Source organism: Bos indicus, chromosome 8, assembly GCF_029378745.1.
Source record: "Bos indicus isolate NIAB-ARS_2022 breed Sahiwal x Tharparkar chromosome 8, NIAB-ARS_B.indTharparkar_mat_pri_1.0, whole genome shotgun sequence".
Classification (NCBI taxonomy): Eukaryota; Metazoa; Chordata; class Mammalia; order Artiodactyla; family Bovidae; genus Bos; species Bos indicus.
The window spans coordinates 34964312-34983691 of NC_091767.1; the positions used below are offsets into that span (position 1 = coordinate 34964312).

The 19380-nt window shown below is 36.3% G+C and overlaps 1 protein-coding gene across 23 annotated transcripts in view; it reads left to right on the plus strand.

The window, feature by feature from the left end:
• PTPRD (protein tyrosine phosphatase receptor type D) overlaps positions 1–19380 on the plus strand; it is a 2527413-nt gene that overhangs the window by 936465 nt on the left and 1571568 nt on the right. For all 23 annotated transcript variants that reach the window (XM_070794551.1, XM_070794552.1, XM_070794555.1 and 20 more), the window contains exon 5: positions 13455–13496. The gene's annotated coding sequence lies outside the window, so the exon portion shown is untranslated. The remainder of the gene's footprint in view (positions 1–13454; positions 13497–19380) is intronic.

Genomic DNA, 19380 nt, shown 5'->3' on the forward strand with positions numbered 1-19380 from the left:
CACTCCCCGCAACACACACAGTATTTACATTCTCTAATGGATCTGCAGCTAACTTCTGACCTCACTCTCAGTCAGTTGCCTTCAGTATCCCTTGTATATGCTGAGCTGATAAGTGCTGTGTTTATTTTATTCATTTTTTTTAAAATTTTATTTTATTTTTAAACTTTACATAATTGTATTAGTTTTGCCAAATATCAAAATGAATCCGCCACAGGTATACATATGTTCCCCATCCTGAACCCTCCTCCCTCCTCCCTCCCCGTACCATCCCTCTGGGTCGTCCCCAAGTTTAAGGTGGCGGGGGGACAGGAAAAAAATCAAAACTCCAGGCCAATAATTACCTTAACTTAAAATGAGATGATGAAAACCATTTTATTTCTTCATAATTCTTGACAAGATATAATGAAACAAGACTTTGGAGAGGTGGAGGGTAACAGGAGGCCCCCACAGCAGAAGGGATGGGAAACAGCAAAAGCTATGAGATATTTTTCTTATGCTCATTATGGTGTCTTTGGCTTCTTTCAAATTGTATTATTCTGTTATCAGTTTGGTACAATTATAATTGAAATATTTATCTTGGTTTAATCATGGATTCCTTCCTATATCAATGGCTGTTTCTCAGTATTCCCAGTGTCATCATTTCACAGTACATTTTAATTTGTTAGTTCATCAGGAAGAACAGTGTACTCTAGCATGTAAGGGATTACTTGTCATGACTCAGTAGGCTAACAAAGCTTTTCTTGAAGGGGAAGTCTAATGAAAAGAAAAAAAGATTCTACTTCTGGGTCAAATTATTAGCTCAGATATTTCATGCAAGAGAGAAATTGAAAATTAATTTTTCTCATTGTACTGTACAATTCACTTACTAAAGATATATGAAATGCCTATCTCCAATAATGAGCAAGAAAATATCATTTCAGAATATAATACACAGGATCTAAAGCAACTGTACTTTTAAAATAACTAATACTTAAGATTGCATGGGAGAAAGTTTTGATATACATTTTTTTTTAATTTAAAAAAATAGAAACCATCCCTGGTAATCTGGGAAGCATTTAGATAAAATGATTAAATATAAAGAGAGAATAGCAAATTCCATAGTAATTTGGTTATTTACCTTCATGTATTTAAATTACATTAGTTTATATTTGGGGCTTGTCTACTTATACCTTAAACAAAATGAATCAGTTAACTTTTATTACTGAAGAATAACATTAAACTAGACAAATTCTATGAAAAGGCATAATGACCACAAAATAATAAAATTTCCTTTCATTTTGAAGATTTCCTGAGTATTCAAATATAGTATTTGGACCTCAAATTGAGAATTAACTGTTAACCAATGGAGTTTTATAACAGGTTTGAGGGATTGATAGACTAGTATAGTCAGGCAGGTAAAATTACTGAGTCAACCTTTGTTGACTGTCCTCATTCTATTTTCCATGAGAATAACTCACAACTACTTAAGCCCGTTGTAGAAGTTCTTCCAACAAAACAGCATGTACTGCACGGAAAGGTCAGTGTTTATGGGTCCAATTTTAGGTCTGCCAAAATTACCTGTGTAAGGCTAGATCAATTTCATAACTTAGCCTAGGTATCATGTTCTGTCAAATGAGTTTTTGAAAAGATACTTTGAATTTCCCTCAATTAATAAATTGGTAACTTACTTCAATTTTTAAAGGCCTTTGTTTTCGGTAAGGCAAATGTGTTCCTTAATTCAGTGGGTCTGAAGGAGTTAGGGATTTTCAGAAAAATCTTAATTTTATATGCTTTTCAATTATAACCTTAATAAAATGGTGTCAAAATACATTGTAATGGTTTATCTATATCTATCCATATGGCAATGGAGAATATATCTTATGATGTTTAGCATGTGTTTACTGAGAAAACACCATGTTCATCTGCACACATTCATACACATATATATGTATATATACACTCACAACCCAATGTTTATTTCTGAAGAAAGATTAGCTAAATTGAGATTTTGCAAAAAATAAAAAATAGCAAATAGATAATAGATAATAGAGAGCAGAAGTACTCTTTTTAGGGAAAGGAAGGATGTAAAAACCTCCTGGACAGAGAGAAAGGCCCTTTCGAGAAATTCTGAAAGCTCATTAAGGATAAACTTCAATATCAAAATTTTTAGCCTAGTTTGGGGAAAGGAAACTAATATTTGTTGAGAATCTACATGGTTTTAGGCAGTATTTTGTGAGTTATACTTGTTCTGTTACTTGACATGTTACATATTTCCATGTAGCTCTTCAAAAGATCTCACAGGTAATATTTCAATTAGGCAACTATGTATCATTGTTTAGAGTGATCCCATTTAGATTTCTTTCTCTGGTCTCACCATTGGTATTAATTAGAGAATCACAGTCAGACCTTATCCCTGCCCTTGGAGTATCCCCTGTATCCAGGCTTTATCACTTTTATATTCAGAGAGTATTTTATACAATGGTTCACAGATAACCCATTTTGGGCTGATTCTGTTGAAAAGTGTGTTATCCCTAAGAAAGACAATGCCGAAGAATGCTCAAACTACCACACAATTGCACTCATATCACACACTAGTGAAGTAATGCTCAAAATTCTCCAAGCCAGGTTTCCACAATACATGAACTGTGAACTTTCAGATGTTCAAGCTGGTCTTAGAAAAGGCAGAGGAACCAGAGATCAAATTGCCAACATCTGCTGGGTCATGGAAAAAGCAAAAGAGTGTTCCAGAAAAACATCTATTTCTGCTTTATTGACTATGCCAAAGCCTTTGTGTGGATCAAAATAAACTGTGGAAAATTCTGAAAGAGATGGGAATACCAGACCACCTGACCTGCCTCTTGAGAAACCTGTATGCAGGTCAGGAAGCAACAGTTAGAACTGGACATGGAACAACAGACTGGTTCCAAATAGGAAAAGGAGTTCGTCAAGGCTGTATATTGTCACCCTGTTTATTTAACTTATACGCAGAGTACATCATGAGAAACTCTGGGCTGGAAGAAGCACAAGCTGGAATCAAGATTGCCAGGAGAAATATCAATAACCTCAGATATGTAGATGATACCACCCTTATGGCAGAAAGTGAAGAAGAGCTAAAGAGCCTCTTGATGAAAGTGAAAGAGGAGAGGGAAAAAGTTGGCTTAAAGCTCAACATTCAGAAACCTAAGATCAGGGCATCTGGTCCCATCACTTCATGGCAAATAGAGGGGGAAACAATGGAAACTGTGACAGACTTTATTTTTTTGGGGCTCCAAAATCACTGCAGATGGTGATTGCAGGCATGAAATTAAAAGACACTTGCTTCTTGGAAGAAAAGTTATGACCAGCTTAGACAGCACATTAAAAAGCAGAGACATTACTTTGCTAACAAAGGTCCGTCTAGTCAAAGCTATGGTTTTTCTAGTAGTCATGTATGGATGTGAGAGTTGGACTATAAAGAAAGCTGAGCGCTGAAGAATTGTTTCTTTTTAATTGTGTTGAAGACTCTTGAGAGTCCCTTGGACTGCAAGGTGATCCAACCAATCCATCCTAAAAGAGATCAATCCTGGGTGTTCATTGGAAGGACTGATGTTGAAGCTGAAACTCCAATACTTTGGCCACCTGATGCTAAGAGCTCACTCATTTGCGAATACCCTGATGCTGGGAAGGATTGAAGGCGGGAGAAGAAGGGACGATAGAGAATGAGATGGTTGGATGGCATCACCAACTCAATGGACATGAGCTTGGATAAACTCTGGGAGTTGGTGATGGACAGGGAGGCCTGGTGTGCTGCAGTCCATGGGGTTGCAAAGAGTCAGACACGACACAGCATTGAACGGAACCGAATGGTACTCTAATTCTCTTTGTAGACACTTACAATTTTTGCTTTTACTTATTATAATATACTTTATAAAGAACAGTAAGATCTTTCTTTAAAATCAGTGTAGAATATTATTACATATTTAAGAGGTATATTTAATTTTTGACAACTATTCCTTTATCTGTGTGATTGGACACATACATGTTTATATATATGTGTTTTGGAAATATGTTAGGTGAAATTGGAAACAGATACTCATGGCTTTTTTTCTTTTCTCAAATAAGAATTCTAAACTTCATTTTAAAAAAAATTTTGTCATCTCATTTTATAGTTAAAATCTAAAACCCAGAGATAAGGCTGTATCTAGTTTTCTTACTTATGTTCCAGTACTCTTAATATACATAATACAGGTTAGATATGATATCCTATCTGTTTTAAGATGTGAATTTATATATGACAAGGTACACGTTTATAAAACTACTTTTCAGTGTTGCCCAGAATATCCTCATGTGGATGCTTAAATTAAAATGTATTTTTATAGGATGACTAGGCAATTGATTCTCTGAATTTATGCCTTTCAACCAAGAAGATGTGAGGAAGTATATACTGACTATTTGGAAAATGTGTGAGTAAAATTAGCTGGCTATTATCTAGTTTACAGGTAAGGTCTGCTGTCTGATGTGCTATGAAGTGGAAGTAAACAGCTGTTGGAAAGAGGATAATGGTGCTTTACCAAACTATATCTATCTTTCTTTTTTGTTTTAAACTTAATTTTTTGAAAAAAAATTTTTTTTAATATAATGGAAAGTCCAGTGAAAGTCACCATCTCTATTTTAACATATAATGGCTGATTAGTTATTAAACTAGCATGTTCATTATTATAAAATAAAAGGAGACATGACTGAGCAACTTCACTTTCCCTTTTCCCTTTCATGCATTGGAGAAGGAAATGGCAACCCACTCCAGTGTTCTTGCCTGGAGAATCCCAGGGATGGGGGAGCCTGGTGGGCTGCCGTCTCTGGGGTCGCACAGAGTTGGACACGACTGAAGCGACGTAGCAGCAGCAGCAGCAGACTGTTTGGGGTATTTTTTTCATATATAAAAAAGAGCAAGTGATAATAAATTATTCTATGAAACATGGTTAATTCTTAATCCATTTATTCAGTAAATGTTTTCTTAGTGTCTATTATGTGCCAGACATTGTGCTAGGTGCTAAATAAGAGAATTCAAACAGCAAAGTCCCTCCTGTTTAGAAACTGAGAAGTATTTGGAAGAGACTCACCTTTAAAGCAAAAATTAGAGTATAGGGTTATAATACAGAAATGCAAGGCATATCAGAAATACACATCTTAGGGTCATATAAACAAACTCAAGGAAAGGATGGAAAGGGGCATGGTATGAGATGAGCTATGAAGGACTCAGCATGAGTAGGAACTTAGCTATAAGAGAAAACAGGAAAATATTATTCAGAAAACAAGAAACAAATATGAAAGACACAGAAGTGAAAGAAAATAGCATATTCAGGAACAGCAAGTGTGTTTGTTTATTATTTTTTTCAGGAGCAGAAGGGTGACATAAGTGAATTGTGGGAGATAAGCAAGAAAGGAACTATATTTTCATAAAATGCCAAAACTGAGTTTATATATTGTCTTAAGTGATGAAAAGCTCTTTTAGGACATTAGTGGAAGAAGGACACAAACTGAATTCATTCTGGGGATAATATGACTATTACAAAACAAAAGACTGCATAAGTAAAGAATTAAAGACAGAGTAATTAGAAGATTCTAGCTTCTGGGTGTTGTATGAAACTCCACTCTTCTTCCCCAAAGAAAGTTTAAGGGTAGAACTACAACTACTCAAGACTGAGTGAATCCTAAGATTGAAATTCTAATTATTTCATTTTACAATGCAGAAAATGAGGTCAGACGGTTTAAATGACTTGCCCAAAGACACAGAATTTCTGACAAAGCTATAACTTAGTAACTTGATTTTCTCTTTCTCAAAAAACACAGATTAAAATTCACAAGGAGCCAGCCCTTCAGCTTCATAGAAGTATTTTAACTAAAGTATTAATGATGATATATCTGTGTTAGCAGTACCATAAAACAAGTGACCTTCATGGACAAAACTCTGTGGTTAAAATTAAAAAGACAAAGGAAAATGAGATCTGATTATTAATATAATTAGTTGATGATCCAGTGCAGTGTCAGATCTATAAATGCCAGTTATTGACTGATGATAATGGAACATTCAAATCTTGAAACTGGTGCTGAAGTCCTGCTCTTGGAAATAATGAGGGACCTGCTCCCTCCATCCTGCCTCCTTGCAAGGTGCTACTACTACATTCTGAATAAACCCAGCATGAGGGCAGTGCTGCTGTTGCTCCACATTAAATCCATTGCTTTTGTTTTCTGTTGTAGGTTCTGATTTTTTTGAAATTTGGACATTTATGAAGTGCAATCATGAATATGATGGGGAGAGAACATTATAAGCAACCCTTCTTAAGAATTATCAGATTTGCAGTATGTTCACAAAATTCAAACAAAAAAATATATATGGAGTGTAACCTACTATAGTGCTTAGTATTTACATAGAATCATTTTTTTTTAAATAACCAGCTTGAGGCTTCTTTTGGTGCCTAAATCACACTGATATGTATAATTTGGTAACCACATTGCTACCAGCTCTCTCAGACTAAAAATTTCAGTGTCTGATAAATAGAATTAGTTGTTCATATAGAGATCACTTTACAGGTACATATATTTATTCAGGTGGATGATTTTAGTGGGCTGTTATACTTGATAATGTTCACTATGAGATTATTCAGACTACCATCATCCCTAGTGAGGATCAATGATTTGCCCAAGAGCATAGGTTACAAAATAATAAAACAATGTTTTATTTCTGAAAATATAAATTTGCTAAACTTTCATTTGATGATCATGGTACAGTAAGGTTTAGCCTGTTGCATTCCAATAAAACAATGCATGTACCTCGTGACAAAGAGGATAGGTCAAAGTGTGGAATATTTTTTTTGTTTTTTGTTTTTTTTTTAACTTTATTTTATTTTTAAACTTTACAATATTGTATTAGTTTTGCCAAATATCAAAATGAATCCGCCACAGGTATACCTGTGTTCCCCATCCTGAACCCTCCTCCCTCCTCCCTCCCCATACCCTCCCTCTGGGTCCTCCGAGTGCACCAGCCCCAAGCATCCAGTATTGTGCATCGAACCTGGACTGGCAACTCGTTTCATACATGATATTATACATGTTTCAATGTCATTCTCCCAAATCTCCCCACCCTCTCCCTCTCCCACAGAGTCCATAAGACTGATCTATACATCAGTGTCTCTTTTGCTGTCTCGTACACAGGGTTACTGTTACCATCTTTCTAAATTCCATATATATACGTTAGTATACTGTATTGGTGTTTTTCTTTCTGGCTTACTTCACTCTGTATAATAGGTTCCAGTTTCATCCATCTCATTAGAACTGACTCAAGTGTATTCTTTTTAATGGCTGAGTAATACTCTATTGTGTATATGTACCACAGCTTTCTTATCCATTCATCTGCTGATGGGCATCTAGTATATTATTTAGTCTTTATGGCTTATGCCATGGGATACTTTGTGATACCTCTGTTAGGGAAGAAAAAAATACTTCATCTTGATCCTCCAAATGAGAAAAGAAAGTTGCAATTGGATGTCATCTTTGCCAATTATTTTGGGTGTAATGAGAGAGAGACAGGCAAGAGTGTCTGTCTCTTCATTTCAAGAGTGAAGCGGTTGCCAGTTTGTAGTCACAGATTGTAACTGTGCAAAATCTCTTTCTCCCTATTCCTTCCAAGGTAATGAAGGATTCTGCTGAAAAACTTATGTCTACTTGTTGGAATTGAGTTTTTCATTAATTTATAAAAGGAAGCTCTTTGTTTTAAGGGGAGCAAGACTAAAGGGAATTCCTGAAATTGTGGATTTAGTTTTACATAACTGAACCCTATTGTATCGTGATATTCACCTAAAATTCTGAAGCTTACTTTATATTCCCACACTGTTAAAATTTGTTGAGAGTATGGTTGCAAATTAAAGTACAATATTTCCTCACCCATGAGAGTAATTCAGCTTCTCTATTAGGAGATATTTAAAGTATTACCATTTTGCAGGGAGAGGAGCTAGTATAAATAGTAGTGAAGTGGATTATCAGAATACATAAATGCTTGTCAGCATCTGTTGATATGTCCTTTTGAGAGAGTCCCAGAAGTGAATAACTGGGTGAAAGGGGGCACATATTTTGTAGTCTTTGATGCATGCTGGAAAATTGCTTTCCAGTTTATACCACCACTGTCAATGAGAGAAGACGGCAATTGTACCACACTTGTTCGTTACTATCAAAACAAATGAAATACCACACAAAGCTGCTCTATAAAAAAAGTATTATTTACTTTTTGCAAACAAATACCCTCGAAGATAGATACAGGCCAACCTATTTTCAGTAATTAGAATCTTTGTGTTAGATTCTTTAAGTCAAGAGAGAATCACTTTAAGAGTACATTGGGGAGACAAGAAAGAGAAGCTGTGTCCACTGATAGACAAGCCCTTGAAACCTGGAAACGTTAGGAGAACATTGATTATGCAATAAGCCCATTATAGAGAAAGATAAGTATTAATAGGAAAAACAGAAGACTGTCTAAGATAACATTTACCTCTGTTACACATTTGAGTAGAGCTGCAATACAATTTAGAAATTACAAATTGTGTTAGCTTTCTAGGTCTGGCATAAAAGAGCATATCTATTGAACTTGCTCCTGAAATTGGGTCATTCATCAGTAGGGAAATGAAAATGGAGTGAAAATTTTCTCTGAGATAGGTTGAAACATTGTCGTTTTTAAGGACCTAACATTTAAATAAGGTAGTGTGGAATAACTCTGCCCCTATCCTTATGATATTCTGACAGATTTGACAGGGAAAAATGATACAGTCTGGAGAAAGTCTTCCATGTTAAGCTCTATGGCTTATGCTTACAACCCCATTGTATGTAAAATGGAAATGAATACATCCAGTTGTAACCATAAATAACATAAAGTTATTCCATACATCACAGTATGAATAAGGCACGGAAAAATTAAATGTAGCTTTTAAATACATGCATTGACTCATGCGTATATTAACAACTATTTACTTGATATGACTAAAGAAAAAGACAGGAATAAGAAATAGTTTAAAATACTTTGTATCTGAAAATTACTGAAATATAATTGTATAGTCAAATTTATTGGATACTAATCATTAGTAAAGGTGGGAGTAATAACAAAGTCTATAAAGCACTCATATTTCATATAAGGGGTATAAATCACTGTGTTGTTTATTTATTTTGGAGTAAAACAGTGTTTCTGCTCCGGTAAAGTAACTGTTGGCTTAGATATACTTTGATAAGAACACTTCTTGTGCTCAAAACATAGTAAGGACATAGGCATATTTGAACATTTCTAAGCTTTCTCTCGGAGAAGGCAATGGCACCCCACTCCAGTGTTCTTGCCTGGAAAATCCCATAGACGGGGGAGCCTGGTAGGCTACAGTCCATGGGGTCGCTATACAAAAATAAAAACATTCCTTTTTCTTTCCCTAGTACATCACTTTTAGCTGTACAAATTCATCTGTAATTAATGAATGGTTTTAGGGAATTTCCTCCTGAGATTTTGGCTTTTGCAGAGAAGTTCCTTGAAGGCAGCCAACAAATTAAAACATGGTATGTTTTATAGTTTGTAAATATCGTTAAATCAATATCAAGGAAACATTGTAGTTTACAGATTAAATACCCTTAGCAATGGGGTAATGAAACTCTCAAATGAACAAAATGAGAATGGTGCAGAATTATACTTTTATCATGAATAGTAGCAACTGTTTTCAAAGTTTGCTGCTGCTGCAGCTGCTAAGTTGCTTCAATCGTGTCCAACTCTGTGTGAGCCCAGAGACAGCAGCCCACCAGGCTCCCCCATCCCTGGGATTCTCCAGGCAAGAACACTGGAGTGGGTTGCCATTTCCTTCTCCAATGCATGAAAGTGAAAAGGGAAAGTGAAGTCGCTCAGTCGTGTCCAACTCTTAGCGACCCCATGGACTGCAGCCCACCAGGCTCCTCCATCCTTGGGATTTTTCAGGCAGGAGTACTGGAGTGGGGTGCCATTGCCTTCTCCGTTTCAAAGTTTAGTTTTAGTCAAAGTCACTACATCAGACCAGATCAGATCAGTCGCTCAGTCGTGTCCAACTCTTTGAGACCCCATGAATTGCAGCACTCCAGGCCTCCCTGTCCATCACCAACTCTCGGAGTTCACTCAGACTCATGTCCATCGAGTCAGTGATGCCATCCAGCCATCTCATCCTCTGTCGGCCCCTTCTCCTCTTGCCCCCAATCCCTCCCAGCATCAGAGTCTTTTCCAATGAGTCAACTCTTCGCATGAGGTGGCCAAAGTACTGGAGTTTCAGCTTTAGCCTCATTCCTTCCAAAAAAATCCCAGGGCTGATTTCCTTCAGAATGGACTGGTTGGATCTCCTTGCACTCCAAGGGACTCTCAAGAGTCTTCTCCAACACCACAGTTCAAAAGCATCAGTTCTTCGGCGCTCAGCCTTCTTTACAGTCCAACTCTCACATCCATACATGACCACAGGAAAAACCATAGCCTTGATTAGACGAACCTTTGTTGGCAAAGTAATGTCTCTGCTTTTTAATATGCTATCTAGGTTGGTCATAACTTTCCTTCCAAGGAGTAAGCATCTTTTAATTTCATGGCTGCAGTCACCATCTGCAGTGATTTTGGAGCCTAGAAAAATAAAGTCTGACACTACATACACATATTGTTTTTTATGAAAGTATTCAATAGCCATATATCTTAGATTTGCTTAACGAAATTCAGTTGTTATTTTATGTAAATTAAAAAATAGAACAGTAATATTCAAAAACCTTTTATTTTGATTGTTAAGTATTGAATTAATATTTGATATATTATTAGATTTGTAAAATTATACAAATATCCTATCTCTTAAACTGAATTATTTCAAGCAATGTGATATATGACCTTGAATTTAGTGTTCTTTGAGAGTAAGACTAACAAAAATGATAATCCACTAAAATATTTTCTGACCTTAAATAACATTTGAGAAAAGGAATGAGGATGTAGTTCCCTATAGGGTTCAGATTGAAACAAAACTTTGTGGCTATTATCTGATCAACCTGAATTCAATGCATGGCTTCATTAAGCACCAGGTGTGCAGTATTTAAGTAGGACTGTTGACTAGGGTTAGTATTCTTTTTGCTGAAGACTCACTCTACATAAATGATATAATCTCATCATTTGGAAGGGTTTTTGAAGAGCTTATGTAGCAGGAGGCTCCCATATCCCCTGCTAATTCAAACAGGGTTTCTCAACTTAAGAACATGATTGATATTTTAAGCTGAAAAAACTTTTTATTGTGGAAGTTTGTCATGTGAATTGTAGGATGTTTTGCAGCATCCCTGGCCTCTACCTACTAGTTATGCCTATAGCCCCTCACCCCGACCCCCGCCCCCAGTTAGGACACCAAAAATGTCTCCAGGGTTTGGTAAATGTCTCTGGCCATGAGAGTGGAAGGAGGAAATTACACCTGGTAGAAAATGCCTGTGTTAAAACCATTAAATGTACATATGTCCCTTTCCTCTTGAGCCTTCCCCACCCCCACTTCTGATCTCACCCCTCTAGGTCATCACAGAACACCAGACTGGGCTCCCTGTGTTATACAGCAACTTCTCGCATATCCACTTACACACAATAGTGTGGGTGTTGATGCTACCTTCTCCCTTTGTCCCATTCACTCCCTCCCCCACTGTGTCTACAAGTCTGTTACCTTCATCTGCATCTCAGGAGGGATAGGATATATGTATAGTTATGACCGATTCATGTTGTTGTACCGCAGAAACCAATACAACATTGTAAAAATACGAAAAAAAAAATCACACAAAAATACAATGAAACAGTGTCAATGAAATGATGATAGGTCACCACCTCCCCTTCACTACTGTGGTAGTGGTTTAGTTGCTAAGTTGTGTCCGACTCTTGTGACCCCATGGATTGAGGCCCGCCAGGTTCCTCTGTCCATGGGATTCTCCAGGCAAGAATACTGGAATGGGTTGCCATGCCCTCCTCCAGGGGCTCTTCCCGACCCTAGAATCAAACCCAGGTCTCCTGCATTGCAGGTAGATTTTTTATCAACTGAGCTATGAGGGAAAACACTTCATTACCATCACGATATATAAAAAATAACAACCAATCAAAACATAGCTTTCCAAATATATTGCCTATCAGGTTTGATATTTAAATTTTTCCTTATTGAGTCTATAGGTGTTTTATTCTTGTCATTTTATTCTTCCCTTTTCCCCCATTTTCTCATCTGAAGTCTTTTTTCCTCTCTTAATTCTAACCTATGCTAAGTTCAATTAAACCACTATTTTGAAATATGTCTCCTTCCTTTTCTCTTGCGACTTATTTCCACTTAAAGGAGTATATGTTCCTTTCAGAAAAATCAAAACAAATACCCTTAATCCTATCTTTAAACCCCCAATTATTCCTATCAGGCCAGAGAAGTGGATATTTTAGGATATGGAGATTGTGTGTTTTGTGAATTCAGCCCTGACTTTGTTGACAATATGCTTTTCTGTGATAAATTCATTATCCTGGCTGTAATGCTGACTATCTAGAGTTTTGTACTTTCTCTTCACCCTATAATTCTGCTCCCATGAATGTTAGGCAGTTGGAGTCTTGCTTGACTGGTGGAAAACTTTAAGTGCCTCCCTGTCATTTACTGAGATTTTCTGTTCCTCTAGTCAGGCCAGAGCATAAGCAAAACACAGAACCTAGAATTATAGCTATTAGATACCACTTAAAATGCATCATTCCCTGCAAAAAAAAAAAAAAAAGAGTTCTTACACTTACATCTGTACATTTCTGTGAGTGGATGGGTCTTTGAACATATTTGGAAGTGTGTCACTGCATCTAATTGAATAATGAAATAGAAGTGATGAAAATATTGGACTCTAGTGTAGCAATATGTGATTCTGTTTCCTCTTTTGATTTCTAAAGTACTCAAGTTGATTTGAATGTATTTAAATCTATTATCTGCACATATTTTAGTTTCACTGCATGAAAGTTTGAAACATTAATCCTGTGAAAATGATTCTCTGTTAACTCTAATTGAGGCTCTGATGCCATTTTTGATCAACAAATATTCTAAGGCTTTTGTTATTATAAAACATGTGAAACTTGTCTCTTAATTTTCCTGTTTTGAATATAATAATTCATTTAGCATTTTGGAAAAGTAATGTCTCAATTTTTGCCTAAATTTATGTATCAGGGTTTACTTCTTTCTGAGAAAAACATTTATTTTAAGATATAAAGGAATAGAGTTCATTTGGAGATTAAGATTGAGTGTTATATCAGAGTATTTATCTCTAATTTTTCTTAATGAACTTCATCTATAAAAGTCAAAAAGACCATCTCTTTGAAGTTAATGGCAGATTCCCACTTTGAGCAATGTTTGAGTTTAAAGCATGTTGCTGTTTTATGTGTTGGTATTTCTCAATCTGTTCTTAATACTAAGTGTATTAATAAGTATCATATATATTTTTCACAATAGGTTCCTGTCCTGAGACCACAGCAGGATGTGCCTTGGTCAAAGGTATGCCTATTTAAAATATATTTCCAACTTTCTTCATGAGTAACGTATACGAATGTTATAACAATTGCATTATTGTCTCAGGCTTAGCTGTATGGAATTGTAATACATGTTTATGTATATGATATATACTTTTTGATCTGGCAAAGTATGACTCTAGTGATAAAGTAACAGAATGAAAAAGTCTAATTGTTAAATGCATAGTATTGCCTTGCCACAGGATGTCTTAATCCACACAACCTATATTCAAAGAACTGTTGTTGCTAATGTGCCTGTTAGCAAAGCAGTGGAACTATTCTAAGGCTGATGGAAGGTATTTAACATAGTCATTAGTGATGTTGATGAATAAATTATTGAAATAGGATATAGGTTAGTTAAATTGCCTGTCAAAAACTACATGTCTAGTTTTGGCAAATCAAATGTTGAAATCATTTAAAAATTACAAATTGGCATGAAAATAGGAAGCAGGCAGGAAAATATGTACACATATAGCTAAATAAGATGTTAATGTAGTACCCGAAAGATAAGGGGGTCAGTATAAGGCTGGTAAAGGATGCCTATGATTTCAAAATTGAATTCTGTTATTAAAAAAAATGGAACAAAGAACACTGCAAAGATCAAGAATTGTAGTAACCTTGAATCCTATAACAGCTGAAAAGAAAATGTATACCGTGAATAAAAAGTACTTGGTGGGAAATCTGAGTTAGGACTATAGAGACTGAGATCCTCAGGGACTGTAATGGACAGGATGAAGACTATTTAAAGTAAAACTGAAACTCACAGATAGGAGCAATTAAACCCAGTTCTTTGCTATGGAGAAAGTAGATGAAAAGATGAACTAACACATGAGGAACTTAAGTGATAAAGTATTGATACAAGCTTTGATGTTGTTCATTTAGAGATATTTAAATATCAAATGGATTCACAAATGTCTGTTATAATTTCTCTAAATCTTCTCTAGATCATTTATTCTATTTGGGGTCCTTCCAAACCCCACAAAGAATTTGGCAAGGCAGTTCTTTTTATTTTTCTGCGTGATAAAGTAACTTTAGATTGAAAGAAAACTTGGAAGTTGTTTTGTGCTTATAAGAAAAATTGTGGCTACATATGCCATCATGAATAATAATTGATGTCTGTTCTATTTTACGCATAGTTCTTTTTTGAAAATACACTTATATACACATTTATATTTTAAATTTGGCTCTAAATTATGTTATGTGTTCCACATGTTACCCTTCCAGGAAAGAATAAACTACTCATCTGCATATCTGGATAATTTTCTGAGATTTTAAAATTGAAATACACTGTTTTTTTTTTTTCCCCTCTTTTCATAAGCTTTTCCTCTTAGTCATTTTTCAGCCTCTATTCAGAGACTAGTGTGACTTTAGAATATCCAAGGAAAGCATGCCAGCCAATGTATTCTGCCAGACAGGGAATGAATGGCTCCAGGCACAAACCTCTGTTGTGTCAGGGCTCTGGCATGACACTTGGCAGGGAACTAAATCAAATAGCACAATGCAAATAATCTCAGTTTTCAATAGATGTGCAGCCTCAACCTCAAGCCTGCTGCTGGTCATTACTACTTTTTCCCCTGGTATTCCGCAGAGCAGTATTTCTGATAATGAACTGAAAACTAGGGCATTTCCTAGGTGTTCTCACAGTGTGAGGAAGTGGGAGGATTGTGGCTTTGAAACTGGACCTTTCTGAGTTTTAAGAGCCACTCTGTCACTCACTAGCTGTCCTGGCCAGGTTATTTCAGATATAAAATGGATTTAGCAATAATTTTCACAGAGGTTTTGTGACTATTAAAATGATAAATTTGTTATAAAGCACATCTTTATACATGCTACATAATAGACATTTAATAAATGTTCTTTTACCACTTCCCATTTCTGTAATGAGTTCAGTTTTGTGTTAAACTTGTAAATAATTATCTCTATCATTCTGTGAATAGAAGAGAAATGACTCTGCATTTGTAAATTTGAGGTTATATAAGCCTGTATAATATGTCTTTATCTTTGCACAATCTTTTTGATAAAAGAAGTGTTGTGAACTTCTTAACCATTTTTATATCGGTTCCTTTTTTAAAATATTACATTTCATTTACAAATTTACATTACATTTATATTATTTAATATTACATTACATTACCTGTGGCAGATTCATTTTGATATTTGGCAAAACTAATACAATTGTATAAAGTTTAAAAATAAAATAAAATTAAAAAAAATATATTACATTTGAGGGAGCTCCCTGGCAGTCTGGTAGTTAGGACCGTCTTTCATTGCCGGGGCCTGGGTGAAATCACTGGTCAGGGAACTAAGATCCCACAAGTTGTGTGGAATGGCCAAAAAAATTGCCCTTGATACAAAGGGTCTTTATGTTGTACAAGAGTGTACCGCATGTCTTTGATTTAATTTTAGCCCTCGTTTGTGTGCTCAAGGATGAAAAACCATATTGTAAAATGTAGATGGCTTAGAAAAATTATACATCTCTCCTACACACCCAAATTATCTTAGTTTCAATAGTGTACTTCAGCTCACTTACTGAGAAATTACTGTATCTCATATAGAGTGTTAGGTGCTACGAGTGCAGAGAAGAAACTAAATAGAGGTTCTCTGCCTTCAGGGAAATGAGCATCAGGAGACTAGGAAACATGTCATTTTAAAATGATGTGGTAACATGATACAGGGGTGAGGTGACAATGAGAGGGCCTTATGAAAAAGTCATTCTAATCAGTCTGGCTCCCTGGAGGGCTTGACACTCAGGTGTCTTAAAAGGTGATGATCAACTGGTTGATTACCAGTCAAATGTGGAAGCACAATGGTGGGAAGGTGTCAAAAAAAGGAAGGGAAATCAGTTAGGAATCTGTTGTCTGAACTAAAAGAGAGATGGTGGTATGGATTTGGAATTGGAAAGTGAAATCCTCCCACCTGTTCTTGAAGGTAAAATTTAAGTTATATTTGAAGGTTATTTTTGTAGGAGTAAGATGTTTTTCAATAACCTCAAATATGCAGATGACACCACCCTTATGGTAGAAAGTGAAGGTGAACTAAAAAGCCTCTTGATGAAAGTGAAAGAGGAGAGTGAAAAGTTGGCTTAAAGCTCAACATTCAGAAAACTAAGATCATGGCATCTAGTCCCATCACTTCATGGGAAATAGATGGGGAAACAGTGGAAACAGTGTCAGACTTTATTTTGGAGGCTCCAAAATCACTGCAGATGGTGATTTCAGCCATGAAATTAAAAGATGCTTCCTTCTTGGAAGAAAAATTATAACCAACCTAGATAGCATATTGAAAAGCAGGGACATTACTTTGCCAACAAAGGTCCATCTAGTCAAGGCTATGGTTTTTCCAGTGGTCATGCATGGATGTGAGAGTTGGACTGTGAAGAAAGCTGAGCGCCGAAGAATTGATGCTTTTGAACTGTGGTGCTGGAGAAGACTCTTGAGAGTCCCTTCAACTGCAAGGAGATCCAACCAGTCCATTCTAAAGGAGATCAGCCCTGGGTGTTCTTTGGAAGGAAAGATACTAAAGCTGAAACTCCAGTACTTTGACCACCTCATGCAAAGGGTTGACTCATTGGAAAAGACTCTGATGCTGGGAGGGATTGGGGGCAGGCGGAGAGGGGACGACAGAGGATGAGATGGCTGGATGGCATCACCAACTTGATGGACGTGAGTTTGAGTGAACTCCAGGAGTTGGTGATGGACAGGGAGGCCTGGCGTGCTGCGATTCCTGGGGTCGCAAAGAGTCAGACACGACGGAGCAACTGAACTGAACTGAAGATGTTTATCATAGGGTTACTTATAACATGATAATAGGAACAAAAATAGCTGTCAAATTATAAGGATACTGTCAAATAAATTATATTTAAGACATTTAATAAATGTGTTATAAATAAACAACTACATAATTGTAAAAATTTTACTACTACATAATAGTAAAATTCATTATTTTGAAGATCATTTAAGGAGGCTGTGTCTTAAAAATCAGGACTCAAACAATTATACATATGATGTGCTTTTGTTAGGGGACAGGGATCAAGGAGAGCACACAGAAAGAAATGCATTCAGCGTCATTAATGGTGATTATGCTTATGTGGTAGATATGTGTGACTTTTTTGATATTTTGATGTCTTTTATATTTTATATAATTGCACTGAACACATTCTGTGTGACACTCCTGAGTCCTAGCTACTGATGTTCATACCTTTTTGTAATCCCTTCCCATAGATGTAGGCAGAACCTCTGACTTTCTTCTAGCCTATGGAGTATGGAGAAGGTGACAGGATACCACTCCTGTGATTGTTATGTGACAGCACTAATGAGTTTACAGTCCCACGTGTACACTGCATTATATAAGACTATGTTTTCTTTTTAGAAGATTGGCTCCTGCTCTCCTGCTGGCCTTGAAGTAAGCTGCCATGGTGGGAGAGGGTCTATAGAGAGGGAAACATGGCAAGAAACTGAAAGCCTCTATAGCTGACAGTGGCTTCTGGATGACAGCCAGCAAGAAGTCAAGGATGTAATTCCTATAGTCATAAGATATACTGTGCGTGCACCCTGAGTAAACTTGTGTGAAATAACAAATAAATATAAATATATATACACATATGTATGTGTGTATGTATGTGTATATATGTATGTACACACACACACATGTATATATCTGCCCCCAGTTCCTGGCACAGAACCTTAAAACCACTGCAATTTCCTAAGAGTACTAGGAGTATCTTTTGTTGTAATATTTTTTCTTTGACCCTTGTTCCTAATGCAGAATTCTTAAAACCATTTGGAATTTTCTGGGAGACAGGAGTCTTTTCATTCTAGTGATGTGACTCCTAGATAGCTCCATGATGGGGCTAGTCACTAAAAAAATAAATAAATAAAACCAAGACATGATTAGAAGATTAGAACTTTCAGTCTCCCTTCCTGTTTTTTCAAGAAAAGGGAGAAAGGCTAGAGATTGAGTTATGATTGATCATATCTCCGTGATGAAACCTTTAAAAAAAATCACTCAAATAAATGGCTTGGAGGGCTTATGGTGAATAAATCCACATGCTAGAATGGTGACACACCCAAACTCCATCGGGACAGAAGCTCCAGCCCTCAGGGCTCTTCTAGATCTCATTCTATGTCTCTTCATCTTGTTCATTCATACACTTTAATAGATCGATATTTGTAATAAGGGCTCAACTTATGGCTCAGCTGGTAAAGAATCTGCCTGCAATGTGGGAGACCTAGGTTCAGTCCCTGGGTTGGGAAGATCTCCTGGAATCTAGTGAGTAAACTGTTTTCCTGAGTTCTGTGCGTCACTCTGGCACATGAATCAAATCCAAGGACAAGGGTCATGGGAACTTCTGATTTATAGCTAGTTGGTTAGAAGCACAGGTAACAACTTGGACCGGAGATTGGCATCTCAGTGTTTGTGGGGAAGTGGGGCAGTCTTATGAGACTGAGCCCTTAACCTATAAGATCGTTGCTAAGGTGACTCTGGCTGGTGTCAGAAGTGAATTTTATTCTAGGATCCCCACTTGGTATCTGAGAAATGCATGATGTGGTAAAATTCCACACATCTGGTGTCAGAAGCATTGTGAGTGAGAGTAAAGGAGAACACTTGGCTTTTTCCATACAAGTTGAAAGTGGATATATTGATAGTGGATTTTTCAGATAAGAACCTGATATTTTAGTTGCAGCCATGCAAAGGACTAACCCAAGTCATGCTTGGGTGTATGCCCATAAACTTCAAGATAATAAATGTGTGTTTTGAGCTGCTAAATTTGTGGTAATTTGTTATATAGCAGAGGAAAGTAATTGCTGCAGACTTAATTGTGTCCTCCTCAAATTCATATATTGAAGATCTCACCCCAATGTGACTATTTA